General features: G+C 32.8%; 1 pseudogene; it reads right to left on the bottom strand.

Moving 5' to 3' along the window:
* Positions 1-6443: 6443 nt before the first annotated feature.
* Positions 6444-16456, bottom strand: part of LOC126857729 (uncharacterized) — a 38341-nt pseudogene continuing 28328 nt past the window's right edge.

The raw sequence follows: 16456 nt of genomic DNA, 5'->3' as shown, positions 1-16456 counted from the left end.
GACGTCGCTTATCTTAATCTCTTCCCTCCTTACCCCAATCTTCCCGCTAGCACCTGCGAGCTTGCTCGACGCAATGTACGTTGACCTAATACTCATATGTATCCGATCTTATTGTAAAAACACTACAAAAGCCCATCAATACCAAGAATCCACCAATAAAACGTGCAAAACGACTTTAGTCGCTTCCCCGCAAGATGTCAAATCCGCGCAGAACGACTTTAGTCGCTTTTGCAAGCGCTATTGCAACGTTCGACCCGTGGGCCTCAAATGTATAATTATACTTAGTTAGTCGTAAGTCGAATGTATCAGAGGATAGAAACCAGACGTATCTGTGACAAAATTGCAGTAAATTTATATAAATATAGTGAATTGTGATACAATTATATTAAAATTATAAAAATAATATATCAGACGTACAGCAAGACAAAGGTATAACTGATTATTTTTCTAACTTCTATATTTTTCTGCAACTGCAATAAATTTTTAAATATTTGACCCGTTCCAGAAAATGATTAGAAACAATAAAAATCAAAATAATAAAAGAAAGCGGCATAATGAATCGCAATCGGAAGATGAGAGTGTTATTTCGTACAAAAGAACTCGAAAGAGTATATTGAGCACTTCAGAATCCGAAGATCAAAATTCGAAAAAATCGGGAAAAATATATTGGATATTACATGGACTACCGAACCGGCGCGACCCAAACTTCATCATTTTTCGAAACGAAATTCCGGAATAAGAGTACCAATTAGCCACTCCGCATCAATTCTTGACTACTTCCAGCTATTTTTCTCCGAGAGCTTTGTGGAATTTATTGTCAAAACAACAAACGATTATGAGGAATGCATAAATAATAATAACGCTCCGAGTCCTTCACGAGGGACTTCTCTTGATGAAATGTATCGTTTCCTCTGTATAAAGATGTTGATGTCGCGGAATAAAAACTATCTCACTCTGAGTATTGGGCAAACGATGAGCTTTTGAGAAGCAAAATTTTTGGTGAAATAATGTCAAGGGACCGATTTTTACATTTACTAAAAATTTTACATTTTAATACCAATGATATGCAAGCAAATGTTGATAGATTATATAAAATTCGGGAAATTTGTGATATGCTTAGAGAAAGCTTCAAGAATGCGTTGTATCCCTTCCAAGATTTATGCATTGACGAAAGTTTGTTGTTATATAAGGGCAGATTGTCCTTCAAACAATATATTCCATCAAAGAGGAACAGATTTGGTATTAAGTCCTTTGTGTTATGTGATAAGGAATCTGGATTTGTTCAAGACTTTATAATTTACGACGGATCCCTCTCCAATATTACCAACACAGATGCAAATCTTGGAAAATCTGGGAACATTGTTGTCCAGTTACTCAAACCATATTTAGAAAAAGGGCATACTCTATTTGTTGATAACTGGTACACAAGTCCAGCACTGTTTATTTTTTGCACAAGAATGGTACTAACGCCTGTGGCACCGTGAAAAAGACGCAAAGGTATGCCAAGAATGGATAAAAAATTGAAAAAAGGCGAGGCGAGTTTCTGGTCGTCAGAATGTTTGCTAGCCATGAAATGGCATGACAAAAGGGAGGTGTACATGTTATCGACCTTTCACACCGAAGAATTTGTCGATACAAAAATCCATTATCGTACAAAGGAAATGATCATAAAACCAAAATGTGTCGTTGATTATAATCGTTCTATGGGAGCCGTGGATAAAACTGACATGATAATAAGTACAATTCATTCCCAAAGAAAAAATTTAAAGTGGTATAAGAAGTATTTTTTCCACTTATTGGATATATGCATATGGAACGCCTATTGTCTATATAAGTTGAAAAGTGGGAAATATATATCGATGGCTAAATTCCATCTTGAATTAATTCGACAAATTTTAAGGCGCTACCATTCATCAAAAGCCACGAAGGATGTTAATAAATCTGGTCATATCAACACAACGCGTCTTACTGCAAGACATTTTCCATCACTTTATGAGAATAACAAGACGAAGAGAAAAAGTCCACTAAGAAAATGTGTAGTATGCAAAAGAACGATAAAACCAGTCAAACACGATATCAATGTAAGAACTGTGATGTTGGTTTATGCGTCTACCCGTGTTTTGAAAAATTTCATACAGAATATTATTATTAAAAATTACTGTTTAATATTATATTATAATTATAGTTCCTATATTGTTGTATAATATAAAAATATTAATTATATTGTTGAATTAAAAATACCTCCATGGAAAAATTATGAACACGAATCATTTTGTTTCTAAAAGTAATGTCACAAAGTCGTTTTTGAGAAAAAGTCTTGGCCCCGAATGCTAAAGACTGCGCGCGCTTAATGTTCCCACTTTCGGCACGGCGCTCCGTTCTAGACGAGGCACTCCGCGGCAAGGCCCGCCGTAGCGAAAGGGTTAATCAATAATGTATTCTCCCTTGTTGTTTACAACTTCTTCCTAACGTTCAACAAGATTTTCAATACCTCGTTAGTAGAAATCATCCGGTTTCGACTCGAAAAATTCATCCAACCAAGCTCTCAATTTTGCATCAGTATTGAACGAAACTCCGCGCATAACATTTGAAAGAGATCGAAAGAGGTAGAAATCCGAACTTTTGCGGCTTTAGAACCTTGATTAAAAAGCAAAAAGAAGGAGGTGTCGAAAATACTCATTTTTCTCAACTTGACATTCCATTTTAATGATCTGAAAATTAACATAAATTAACTCGAACAAAAAAAAACATAGATTCCGGTAGAACAAAACATCCTCTTTCGAATGATTTAAAACTTTATGCCAAAAACATTTAATGACATGCGGAATGTTAAAATTTAAAAAAACAGCGGGAACTTAGTTGCCAACCTAATACTTGGCTAGTTAACTGTTGATTTCATAGTTTTGACTTCTATTTTTCATGTCATCGGGGCTGCCTCTCCTAAACGTAACTTTTACCCTATTTTTTAAGTGGAAATTATTTTCCAAGGAAAAATTCTTTTAAAAGCTTTTTAGAGAAAAAATTAAAAGTTTTGTAATTTTTTGCATACAAGTTAGGATTTTTTTAATGTACTTTGTGTATTTTTTTTTTACCTTTGTAAGGTTCTTTTTTAGTTAGTATAATAGTGTATTAATAAATCACATGAAATATGTGTTTCGATAAGTAGCATTCGCTTATGAATCGTTAAGTATTAATTGTAGAGATAAAATTGTAGACATTTCTTAAGAACTTTTGCGATTGCGTGTAATAAGTCGGTCCCACACATCGCGAATATTCGCGAGTGAAGGCATTCGCGAGTAGTGTGCGACTGGGCACTTGAATTATTTTGTTATTCGTGCTCGTGCTCGCTCTTTTTCCATTGGTTGTCGCAAATCAAAGGAAAATTGGATATGTAGTATGTGTACGAATAACAGAGTACGAATAGCTGGGAGATCTACATTCGATATCGGACAAAATTGCATATAATCGCACTCGCGAATATTCGCGATGTGTGTGAGACTATATGTGTGGACCGGCTATAAGGTACATATGACGATACTATTACCTACTCGCTCTCACTGTATGAATAATAATAAAGTCAGACCATATACAAAGTCATTCCATATACAAAATAATAGCTATATAAACAATAGCCGCATACCGTCGCACGACTTTGTTTATACAGGGTGTCCGATAATTCGCGGATTACCCTTTAAGGGAAGGTAGAGGGTGTTATTCTGAATAGAAAAGTCCTGTACCATTTTGTGATTTTCTCAATATTTAAGAAAATATTAATTTTAAAAGATCAGCCAACGAAGTGCCGCGAAAAGCTCGCGGCGCGAAAATGCCTTCTACTGTCAATTGATACTCGGTCCGCGGCGAAGCAATGGGAGGAGCAGTTTGCGAGCATGCTTCGCTATGGCAACCAAAAGAATTACACACATAATGAAAAGATCACATACATAAAACGGAGCGGGCATTTCTTTTAAAATTAATATTTTCTTAAATATTGAGAAAATCACAAAATGGTACAGGACTTTTCTATTCAGAATAACACTCTCTACCTTCTCTTAAAGGGTAATCCGCGAATTATCGGACACCCTGTATATTTGGCGATATGCAGTGTAGTGGAATATATATACATATACTTTCTCTTTCTCTCTTCCGCTCTCTTTCTCTCTCTCTCTCTCTCTTCCGCTCTCTCTTTCTCGTTCTTTCTTTCTCATTTATTATAAATTATAAAAGAGTGTACACATAAGAATCATACATATGCACACACATATGCATCTCTCAAGACGTATTTGCACACTCAAGCGAATAATCGTACATGAGTTCTGCAAATATGCCTTGAGGGACAAAATCGCTTTGCATGTGTGCGTGCGAGCATACGTACGTGAATCTGAAAGTTGAAGAAGAAATAAATCTCACAATTACAATATGATTATCATACCGCAGGATTGACTGCACCAATCTTATTCAACTGGTCGCAATCGAAAGCTTGCATCCACACTATAATAAAAAGTGTCATTAGAGTTTTGATTACGGCTCTAGTTCCTGAGATATTTTAATCGAAAGTTTATTAAAACGATTATAGATATAAAACTTTGGATAAGCTATTTGGTAGCGTCGCGACCTCTGTACATAGACAAAACTCTTGAAGCCATAAAGAATTTTTTTTTCTATACTTGGTACTTTTTTTATGAATTTGGCGTCGCGACGCTACCGCGTCGCTTGATCAACAATATCTCAAATACGTTGTTTTTCCCTTAGTAATTTTTAGCATGTATGAATATATGTAAGTCTTTATTTTATTCCCTTATAGGGTTACAAAAAGGGTTTTTTTAAGAGTTGTCGAAACTTTACAAACTGTTTTTTTAAGAGCGGCCGAACCTTTACAAACTCTATCCGTCCTTATGGCCTTCACAATCTTATACCCTCTCCCCTTCATTGCTTGATATTCTTCTCTCAGCTTCCGTATGCTACTTCGTATTATTTTTCTTCTTCTCCTCCTTCATTACCCTCTTCTTTCCTTTCTGTCTCCTCTTTTTTCCTCTTATTCGCTCCTATCCATCTTTCTTCTTTCTCTTGGTCTGTTTCCCTTTATCCCCTATTCATTCTTTTACATATCCTCTGTCTTCTTTTCTTCTTGTCTTCTTTTCCTCTTCTTGCGGCCTTGCTTCCTTTTTCCTCTTCTCTTTTCTTTCTTTCCACCTTGCTATCTTTACTGGAGAACCACTTAGATTTCTTTTCCTTTCTTTTGCTTCTGTCTTCTTCCCCTTTCTTTTCCCTCCTTTTCCTCTTCTCTCTTCTTTCCATTCCTTCCTCTTCCTTCTTCATCCTTTCCTTCCATTCCTTCTTCCTTTCTTCCTCTTCTTCTTCTTCTCATTCTTTTATCTTCTTCCTCTTCCTTTCTTCTTTTCTTTTCTTCTGTCTCTCTTTCCTATTCCTCTTTCCTTCTCTTCATCCTTCATTCCTTCCCTCCTTCCCTTTTTCTGTTTCACTTCTTTTTCTTTTACTTCCACTTCCAACTCCTTCATCCATGTCTATTATCATGTCTACTACTCATGTCTTTTTCTTCTTATTTCTTTCCTCTCTTCTGGATCCTTCACTATTCACTCTCTCTCTCACATTTCTTTCATCGTTCTCGTCACTCCTTGTTCTCTTCTCCTCTTGTCTCCTCCTCGGATTACCCTTTCATCTTTAGATTCCACTCTACTTATTGTCTCCTGCTTTTTTAACCGTTTTCTTTCACCTAATCTCTCTTAACTTTCTTTCCCACCATTTTCTTTCCATTGACTTCTCGTTTTCATATTGATTTGCCATGTGCTCGATCTTAATTCGATTCATTTCCATCCTCCAGAGTCATTCCATGGGTCTTCTCTCTCAACTCTTTGTCCTTTCTCTCGTTACCATACTCTGCCTTATCTTTCTACCGTATCTTTCTGCCTTATTCTTCTTTCTTATCCTCCGTTTTTTTTTCGCTTCCCACGTGACTCTTCCTTTCGCTTTTTCAATTGTTTCTCTCTCTCTCTCTCTCCCATCTTCCTAATCTCTAAATCATTTCAATTTTTACAGCCTTTCCTTTCTTCAATTCTTCACTTAACCTCTTTTTCTTTATTCATTCTTGATCACCTCGCTTCATCCTTCTATTTTCTTTCCCTGTTCCCTATTACAACTCCATTCCATTTTCCTCCGAACATACTTTTCTTCACCTTTACTCTTGTCCATTGGAAACGGACGTCTAGTAATTTTTAGTAATTTCTAGTAATTTCAAGTATGTATATTATCGATATTAAATAAAAAAAACTAAAATGACATGCAAGCAGATTATGGAATGGTAAGTTAATTCATTTGACATTTTAATAAAAACTTATTCATACAATTTTATTTTGAAAATATTATATTGTGCTATATCGAATATATTAAATATTTATAAATTGCAAATTTTTTTTTTATTCATTTTTTCACGCTTGGAGCATTATACGAAGTACGGACAGATATGAAAACGAGGTTTTTAAAATGCTTACGTAAATTGATAGATTGACTACGATGAAATTTCCAGCTTGCAACGCGACTGGAGATTTTGTTTGCATAAGAATGAAAATTACGTTTTTTGTTAAGTTTCCAGGAAAATTGTACCAAGCACTTTGGTAAATAGAGAGCCCTATGTCTTCCATTTCAGATTTCAGATAATTCCCGATAAAACTATATAGTGTTAATTGTATCATAAATGTACTCAGTACCATTAAACTTTTTCCTATCATAACAGTGTTACTGACTTTCAACGCGAAAATAAACTGAAATCCTGAAAAGGATATTTGTATTACATTTGCTGAATATAAATCTTTTGAAAATATATAATTTACATATTTTGTCGAAAAAATAAATGATTTCTAATACTCACCGATTATGCATAATAATATACTGATAATGAATAATTCCATCAGCAATACGAAACTGATCAGATCGGCAAGTTCTCTAGTTAGCATTATCAGATAACGATGTCTTTGAATTAACGCATTGAAACGATCGTTGATTCGCGGACTTGTAACATCAAAGTTGATGAAATGTATCCTTAGAATATTTACTTGTCCACAAACATGCAACGTAATGTTAAGAAACAATGCGTCGTTACCTTTGGGAAATGCATTGATGCACAGTATTGTCTTATTGCACATTGATATACAAAAAATACTTTTATTATCATTATAATTAAATTATTATTTTTATAATTAGAAGATTTATATACAAAATATAACAAATAATATTGTTTTCATATATAGGGTGTTTCTAAATGAGTGAAAAATTTTGAAGAAATTATTTTTTGTCGAAAATTAAGGGAGGTCTTTTAACATATATTCCTATTTTGTTCCCTGAAGAGTTACACTTCTTTAAACGGAGAGATAAAAATTAGATTTTTATTTTTCATAATTTTGTTGTTTTTGTTTCATTTTCTTCCAACATTCACTATAATTTTGTTTTGTTTGCTTTTTTTCCTAAAATCCTAAAATTCAACTTCTCATAATTCGAAACTATGTACCATTTAGCACCATACTATTCATGATAACATATTTTATCTTTTTTCTTGAAAATTATTAATTTTACGAGAAAAATAAAAGAAATAAAAATATTTCTAAAGGATTCAAACTTTCTAACGCATAATTTTAGATGATCACATTTTGATTCGTTAATAAGATTTAATAAAAAATTGAATAAGAATTAGTTTTATTCCCTTATAACGATACGGTAAGATAAAAAAAATATTAATAGATATCTTTTCTACCAGTAGAAAATGTTCACCAAATTTCATTTTTCTAACTTGTCCAAAATTTGAAAAAAATAAAAATTTAGTTTTTACGTTCCCTTTAGAAAGAATGTAACTTCTGAGAGGAAGTTATAAGAGTATATATTTATATATAAAATTCTCAAACACACACACACACACGCGCGCGCGCTATTACATCATCTGTTGGGTGCAAGTAGAGCAGGCAAAACTGAGGAGAAAAGTTCTGAACCATTTTTTTCTGTAATGTTTAGTAAAAGAGTTATTATTGAGTGAAGTTTAGCCTATCATCGCCGATCTTCAGCCGGGCGCACGTCGGTGAGCCGTCATAAACTTATGGGCGCTCACGCACACTACCAAGCGCGCAACCGACTGTATGTCCAGCTAAAGATCGGCGATAATAGACCAGGCTTCACCCAAGTGAGTCTCGATTGCGCATATTATCGATCGGACACAAACCCGATTGGATACAGGCTCGATCGGACATCGGCCCGATTGGACATCGGCCCGATCGGACATCGGCCCGATCCGACACAGGCCCGATCGAACACAGACGCTATATCAAAGTGCACGCATGAACAGATGCACGCGCGCACACACACACGCACGGGTACAAGGGGGATCTTCGGCCCCCCTCCCGCACCCACTACGCTGGTAGGCAAGGTGGACCTCGTTTTACAACTTACAAAGTACATGCTACAGTGTCCAATCGGACCGGTGTCCGATCGGGCCTGTGTCCAATTGCAACCATATGTGTCCGATGGAGCCGATGTCCGATCGAGCCTGTGACCGATCAGGTCTGTGTCCGATCCGTAATGTGCGCAAACTGGACGATCCCCTTCACTCAATAATAACTCTTTTATTAAGCGTTATAGAAAAAAATAGTACAAGATTTTTTTCCTCAGTTTTATCTGCTCTACCTGCACATGACTGGTGATGCGATTGACGCCGGACACCCTATATATGTATTGTCCTGTATATATATACATATATATGTATATATATACATAATATGTATATATATACATATATGTGTGTGCGTGTGCGTGTGCGTGTGCGTGTGCGTGTGCGTGTGTGTGCGTGTGTGTGTGTGTGTGTGTGTGTGTGTGTGTGTGTGTGTGTGTATACAGGGTGTACAAAAAATGTCAAAACCCTTCTTAATATTTTGGAAAATATGCTCTTTTGATAAAATGTTTCATACAAAAGTTGTAGAGTTTTATATGACACATTAGCAGCATTATTATGACCTTAAATAACGTTGTGAAGGTCACATGAAGATTACCTTCAATTTTTTAAATGGAAATCTCTATTCTTTAAATATTCTTGTAGCTTGTCTCGAGAGCTTTTCAAAATACTATAATAAAGTATTTTTTTATTAAATATCTTTTTCCTTATTTTATATCTGAATTTGATGTATTTTGATATAAAATATAAAATATTTTACAAAATATTTAGTTTTCAATAATCTTACCGTAAGACTTTTATGTACAGAATAATGATATGAATGAAACAGTATCAAAAACAAATAATTGTTATAAAAAAATACATTGTAAATAATTACATACCTTCTTTTAAAAATAATTATCTTCTTTACACTATTTGAGTCATCTCATTATTCTGTACAAAGTATTACGGTACAATTATCGTCAAATTAAGATATAAAATAATTCAAAAAACTTAATGAAAAATTACTTTATTATAGTATTTTGAAAAGCTCTCGAGATAAGAATACACGAATATCCAATAAAATATGGAAGTTTTCATTAAAAAAAAATTGACTTTAGCCTGGCATACAAGGCATTAGGCCCAAAAATTGATGTCCCTATTGGCCTTTTTTATACTTTACAACTTTTATTTGAAACATTTTAGTAAACATTGATATCAGCGCCAACCTCATCGATTTCAATGACCTTGATATATGTTGTCAATAACATGGCTCTGAATAACTTACAAAAAATTTTAGCTGTCGCTTGATTTACAAAGTTATTAACAATCGAAGATAGTGACCGACCGATGCTTGCAACATAAGACTACATATATATTGACATGAACTTGTCATGCATACACTTTCCAAAGAATTGTGAGGTAGATCTCGTTTCGCGTTGTAAAGTCATATACAATGAATTCAATGAACGCAATGAATTCCGCCCCTCCTTTTCCCTGGCTTTACTTTCGGAAGATATAATCTGAACCAAACCAAATTTTAATTTTAAATCAGAAATAGGTTTTAGTCAGATTATATTTTTCGAAAGTAAAGCGCTCAAATGGCAAAATTCACTGATTCCACGCATATACTTTTCCACTCACACAAGAATTGTGGAATGGACCTCGTTTCGCGTTATAAAAATTATGCTTGGACGCAATAGGTTAGATTCCACTCCCTCATCCCTATGAAGGAATTCCATTGCCAAAAATATATTCAACTAAACTTATTTCTGTTTTAAAACTAAAATTTAGTTTAATTCTTCCTTCTCCCTCCCACGCAATTATTTACAATAAATATACAATTAAACTTAAATATACAACTAAATACTTAAATATATAACGTTTATGCTTGAAGAAGTTCAAATTATCGCATTTGATACGTACTCTTATTATATCATTTAATTGTTAATAACTTTGTAATAAACAATGAGCGATGACTAAAATTTTTTACAAATTACTCAGCCATGTCATTGACAACATATGTCATTAGATTGGTGAAATCAGCGCTAATATCAAAGTTTACCAACATTTTTTTAAATAACGTAAAATTTCTAAGATATTCTATACTACGTTCACGGAGAAAACGATCACGCTTTGCACAGATTTGAGCGAAGTGGAGAGATGAAAGATTTGAGCGTGCTTTTTCAGTGCTGTATCGATCATGAATATAATACCATTGCAAACGACATCAATTCTGAAATGTTTGATAAGCGTTTTTTTAATGCGTGTGCGTGTGCGTGCGCGCGTACGTGATGTGTGCGTGCGCGCGCACGCGGGTTCTCTCTGTTTATAGTCGCATCTGCAAACTGCAAGATCAGTTTGGAGGCGTGAAGAAAACAAAATGGGCAACCGCTCGGACGGGATTTAACCGAATCGGTCGAAAAGCGTGATCGTTCCCTTCGCGAACGCAACATAATGGATTGATTAAAATAACTCACTCAATATATAAATATATAATATGTATATAAAACTTATTATACATTGCATAAGGCGTAAAAATTTTCGAAAATTTTAAGTTTTTTTTTTTAAACATTGGCCGACAATGTTTCTTTTTCTTAGCGAGATAAATGTAGAAGTGAGGATCCTCAGATAGTGAACATAAAGTAAGTATTCCCACTTCTATGATTATCTTGTTAGGAAACGGAACAAATCATTGTTGGGCAATGAATCAGTAATATTGAGACACATTGAAAAAACCATGTGTAATTATTTTTAAAAAAGAAATTTTGGATCTGGATTCTGCATCCAATTTAATATGCCTGATCAGGACAACTTGTTTTTAATGATTATCAAGGGTATAGTTTGCTGTGAAACCACGCAAACTTCCGCGTTTTTGCAATGTTATCTGTATTCAATAAAAAAGTGTATTACATTATATGTTATTAATAAAATTAATAAAAATCTTTGTGTACATTGTAGTAATATATTTTTTAATAAAAAAATTCTTGTTTTGTAGTAATACGGAATAAAACACAAAATATCTATAAAAAATTAGATAATCATTACCAAGATTAGCTGTAGTTGCTAGTATCATTATAACAGTTTCGACAAGACAAATGAATTGATACATGTTGGCTGGAAAATTTAAATATTCCAGAACGCATCTTGAAGGAACTGTATACTCCAACATCGTGTCCTTGTTTGTTATGTTAATCTGATTACTTTGATCGTAATTCAAAAAAGGATTTATCCCATATATTATACAACTAAAGTAAGAAAAGCTCAACATAGAAAAACAAAGAATCCTTCCTATAAAAGTATGTTTTCGCATAATATCACGATCTCTTGTGTTGTCAATCGTCAGATAATCGTTTAAAGCAGAAGCGTAATTGGTAATTAAACTATCTGAATAAATGCGGAACCATATCGTCTTCAGCACACCGAGAACTCCGCAACAGATTAACATCAGACAGTCTATGTTTAGCTCTATGTCAGTACAACCCATATATAGCTCCATAGAGGGCAAGATCACAACTAGACTCTGTTAATACATATTTCTCGTATATGATATTTTGTAAATATATATATATATATATATATATATATATATATATATATCATTTCTAACCTAATAAATTTTTTCTAATACATATTTCTATTTAAAAAAAATATTTGAATGCTATTTTTACACTCTCATGTTTTTTTTTCTCTTTTTTACTCTCGCTCAATCTCTCTCTCTCTCTCTCTCTCTCTCTCTCTCTCTCTCTCTCTTCCTCTTCCTTTTCCTTCTCTAGCTCTTTTTTTCTCTTTTCCTCTACGTCTTTCACTTTATAAAATATCATGTAAGAAAATTTTTTTTTATATTGATTTATAATTGTAAAGTATTATATAACATATAATCACATATATATAGGACAACTCGGAGAAAGATGACATGTCAAATGACATTTTTTCGCAATTTATAATCTTGTCAATGAAGGATATCACTAATCTATTCAGCTGATCGTTTTTAATGTAGATGACAAACCGATAGTACGTTATCGATTCTTTATGCTATATTTTTAAATTAATCAAGATAAGTTAAAAAAGGCAATTTTAAATCATACCATATAGTATTCTATTAGGTTGGTGCGTATGAAATGTCGGATTTTCTTTAAATGTGAACGTTTGTCTCCCTGTTTTTGTTATGCTTTTGTTTTTGACATAACCTGGTTTATAGTCGTACTGTCCATTGCCAGAGTCACATTTTAGCAAAGAAGATTTTCTCAAAAGTGTTTCCTTTTGTTATTTGCTTTGAATTTTGCACCGATATGAATTCAACCGATATTCGTGTAATTTTCTTATATGAGTATAAACTTGGTAATAATGCTGCAAAAGCTGCACGCAATATAAACCAGGCGTTTGGGGAGAATACTGTGAACGATCGAAAAGTGCAGCGTTGGTTTGAAAAATTTCGGTCTGGTGATTTTTCCCTGCAAAATGAACCGCGTGGAAGACCCGAAACGTCTGTGAAAAATGATGCTCTGAAAGCATTGGTGGAAACGAATCCAACTGTTTCTTCAAGGGAACTTGCTGCCAGAATGGAAGTTGACCATACAACAATATTGCGACATCTTTCTGAAATTGGCAAGGTGAAAAAATGGATAAGTGGATACCGCACGAACTAACCGAGCGAAATAAGCTGGATCGCTTGAACGTACGCTCATCATTGCTAACCCGATTTAATCGAGATCCATTTTTCGATCGGATCATTACTTGTGATGAAAAATGGGTTCTTTACGACAATAGGAAAAGGTATGCTCGGTGGCTTGATAGGGATGAGGCTTGTGCTCATACTCCACGGCCATCACTTCATCAACGGAAAATTTTAATCACAGTTTGGTGGAATGTGACTGGAGTAATACACTACTCATTCCTTCGAACTGGAATGACAATTACAGCCGAAAAGTATTGCCAGTACATTGAAGAAATGCATGAAAAATTGAAAATTATACGCCCATCACTTGTTAATCGGCATGGCCCAATATTTCTCCACGACAACGCTCGGCCGCATATATCGTACAAAACAATTGCGAAATTAAATGAATTAAAATATGAAATTTTGCAGCACCCACCTTATTCACCGGATCTTTCGCCAACCGACTTTCATTTATTTAAACATTTAGAACTGTTTTTACGGGCTAAACAGTACGAAAATGAAGACAGTCTGAAAAATGCCATATCAGAGTTCATTGATTCTAAAGATCAGAATTTCTTCAAGACAGGCATCTATGCATTAAAATCTCGTTGGGAAAAGTGTATTGAAGTAAATGGAGCATATTTTGATTAAATAAACAGCTTTTGGAAAAAGATATGCAGTTTAATATATTCACTTAAGAATCCGACATTTCATTCGCACCAACCTAATATAATACAAGATTATTGCTATACAATACTTATATATAAGTACACCTCAAGTGTGAATAGATTTATTCAAATTAATATTTTTATTGAATCATGTAATCTATTCGTTACAATCATTTGCATGTGTTTTATATCTTTTTTTATAATTTTTATATTTAATGTTTACTGTGATAAAACACCGCATTTTTGTCGAGGAAAATTCTATCCCGACATGCAGATATCGCCACCAAGTTACTTATCAAAGAATCTTTATCAAAGTACTTTTATCTTAAGTATCTTTCAAAGAACTTAATAATTACGGAATGATGATATCTTATCCAGTTCTCCGGCATCTTACCCATATTTTTTATTAAAAATTTTTATTGTTGTTAATATTAAATTAATAAAAGATCTAGATTTATATTATAAACAAATACAAATATAATAACAATATTTTTGATTTGTTTTATTTTCTCTTGTATCATCCCCCGAGTTATTTTATTTGAATATTTGATTATATGTACGTAATTCTTTAATATGAAAATATTTAAAAGAAAGAAAAATATTACTAACAATAAAATAATATACATATAACCTAAATTTGTGTAAAATAGAAAATTTTTTAAAAATGAAACATAATATAAAACACATTTCTTCAAAATATAAAACACAAAAAATTCTACACAAGTAAATTTGTTGTTATTTAAAATTGTTATTTAAAATTTACAATATTTTGTAACATATTATTTATCAAATTTGTTTCACATACAATTGTTATGATGGAATAATAAAATAAGTAACGTATAATGCATAGTTTTTATACAAAAAAAATCATTATTTTTTTACATGATTAAAAGGAAATATAAACATAAATTATGAAAGTTAAAAAACAAATTTTTCTTATTCTTAAATTTTTTCAACAACTTACAACTGTATTGATTAAGAACTCATTTAAAATATTATTGCAGCTGATAAAAGCGTTTCGCCATATAAGTTATCGAAAAGGGAAAATATAAAATCTTGATATTCTCATCGCTATGCTAAAATGTTCTTTAGAGCGTTGCAATTTCAATGTAGAAAATATTCTTTATAGTCTTTGAACAGTCGCGATTGTATCAATAAACTTCGAGTTCGCAGAGATACTTATCGCACAAGTGCCTAAGGCACAACGCAATAGCGATTAAACGTCATAAACTTGAAGTGGCCATACGCCGATAAGCCATGTAATCAATTTGAAAGGGATCATTGCGTATGCGATATCGTTCTTCTACTGTTCGCTTGCCATTGTCGAGATAACGACTAACTAATGCCAATAACCGATGATCTGCTCGCTATATCGATAGAACGCAGGTATTTCAACTTATTTTTTATTCATTAGGGATATTAAGAAATATTATGTTATCAAATTTCCTCTATGCTTAAAGTCAAATAACCGACGATGTTGACACAAAATGCTGGTATTACGATTCATTTTTTATTCAACAGATATACATGCTCATCAGTTTGCTTCGATACTCTTAAAGCATTATGAAATGAGTGAATATAAGTCACGCAATATGTTCCTTGAATAAAAATTTATGTGATAGATTCTTAATTGTTGTCGTCCATGGAGCAACTAATTCTTTATTATGTGAATGTTAAAAAAAAGCCGTGTGCGTTTTGCTCCAACGCATCTATATTACATTTTATTTCATCTGGTTATCCGTTAAATTAAATAGTATAGATTCAATCTGTCCGAAGTGAAAATGCATAGCGAATAATTTTTCTTTATGTTGCACGTCATCGCACTTAACATACCGAAAAAATATAATGCGATATAAGTGAATAATATCGTCAAGAAGTTTTATCTCGCCACAATAATATAATAATTCAATGATTGCAATAATTGATAATTTAATGCGGTTTTAATTAACAATTTATTGATAAAACATTCGAATAAATTATGACATTTTAGTTATTTTTTTATTTTGTCAAACGTGTTATAAATTTATACTTTCTAAAAATACTTTATACTTACACATGTTATATTTTATACATCAACCATTATACGAAGTATAGACAGATATGAAAAAGAAGTCTTCAAAATGTTTACTAAAGTTGACAAATTTATCGCAATAAAATTCCCAGTTTGACACATGGCTGGAGTTTCTGTCTAATAAAAATGAAGACTAGATTTTTCGACAGTTTGATCGGAAATTCATACCAAGCATATTGATAAATAGAGTAGCCTATATCTTCCATTTGGAACTTTTGATGGACTTCAGATAACTTCCGATAAAATTATACACTGATAGTTTTATCATAAAAACAGTTTGTGCCATTAAACTTTGTCCAATTGTAATAGTGTCTTTGTTTTTCAATACTATGATAAACTAAAATCCTGTGTAAATGAAATATTTGCTTGCTAAACATATAGAGATTTTCTTACATAACTTACATAATTTATAATATGTAATAATTTATATGTTTTATGCAAAATAGTATTAAGTAATTTAATATTTATGCAAATACATGTGCTTATAACGAAGAGTTCTGATAATAAAATAGGACTAATTATTTCAACAAGTTTTCTGGTCATTCCTATCAGGTAAATATGCCTCTGTAAAAGTTTGTTGAAACGATCGTAGATTTGTGGACATGTAATATCTAAGCTTGCAAAATGGGCTC

The sequence above is a fragment of the Cataglyphis hispanica genome, chromosome 22, assembly GCF_021464435.1.
Source record: "Cataglyphis hispanica isolate Lineage 1 chromosome 22, ULB_Chis1_1.0, whole genome shotgun sequence".
Taxonomy (NCBI): domain Eukaryota; kingdom Metazoa; phylum Arthropoda; class Insecta; order Hymenoptera; family Formicidae; genus Cataglyphis; species Cataglyphis hispanica.
This window is presented reverse-complemented; position numbering and strand designations above follow the sequence as displayed.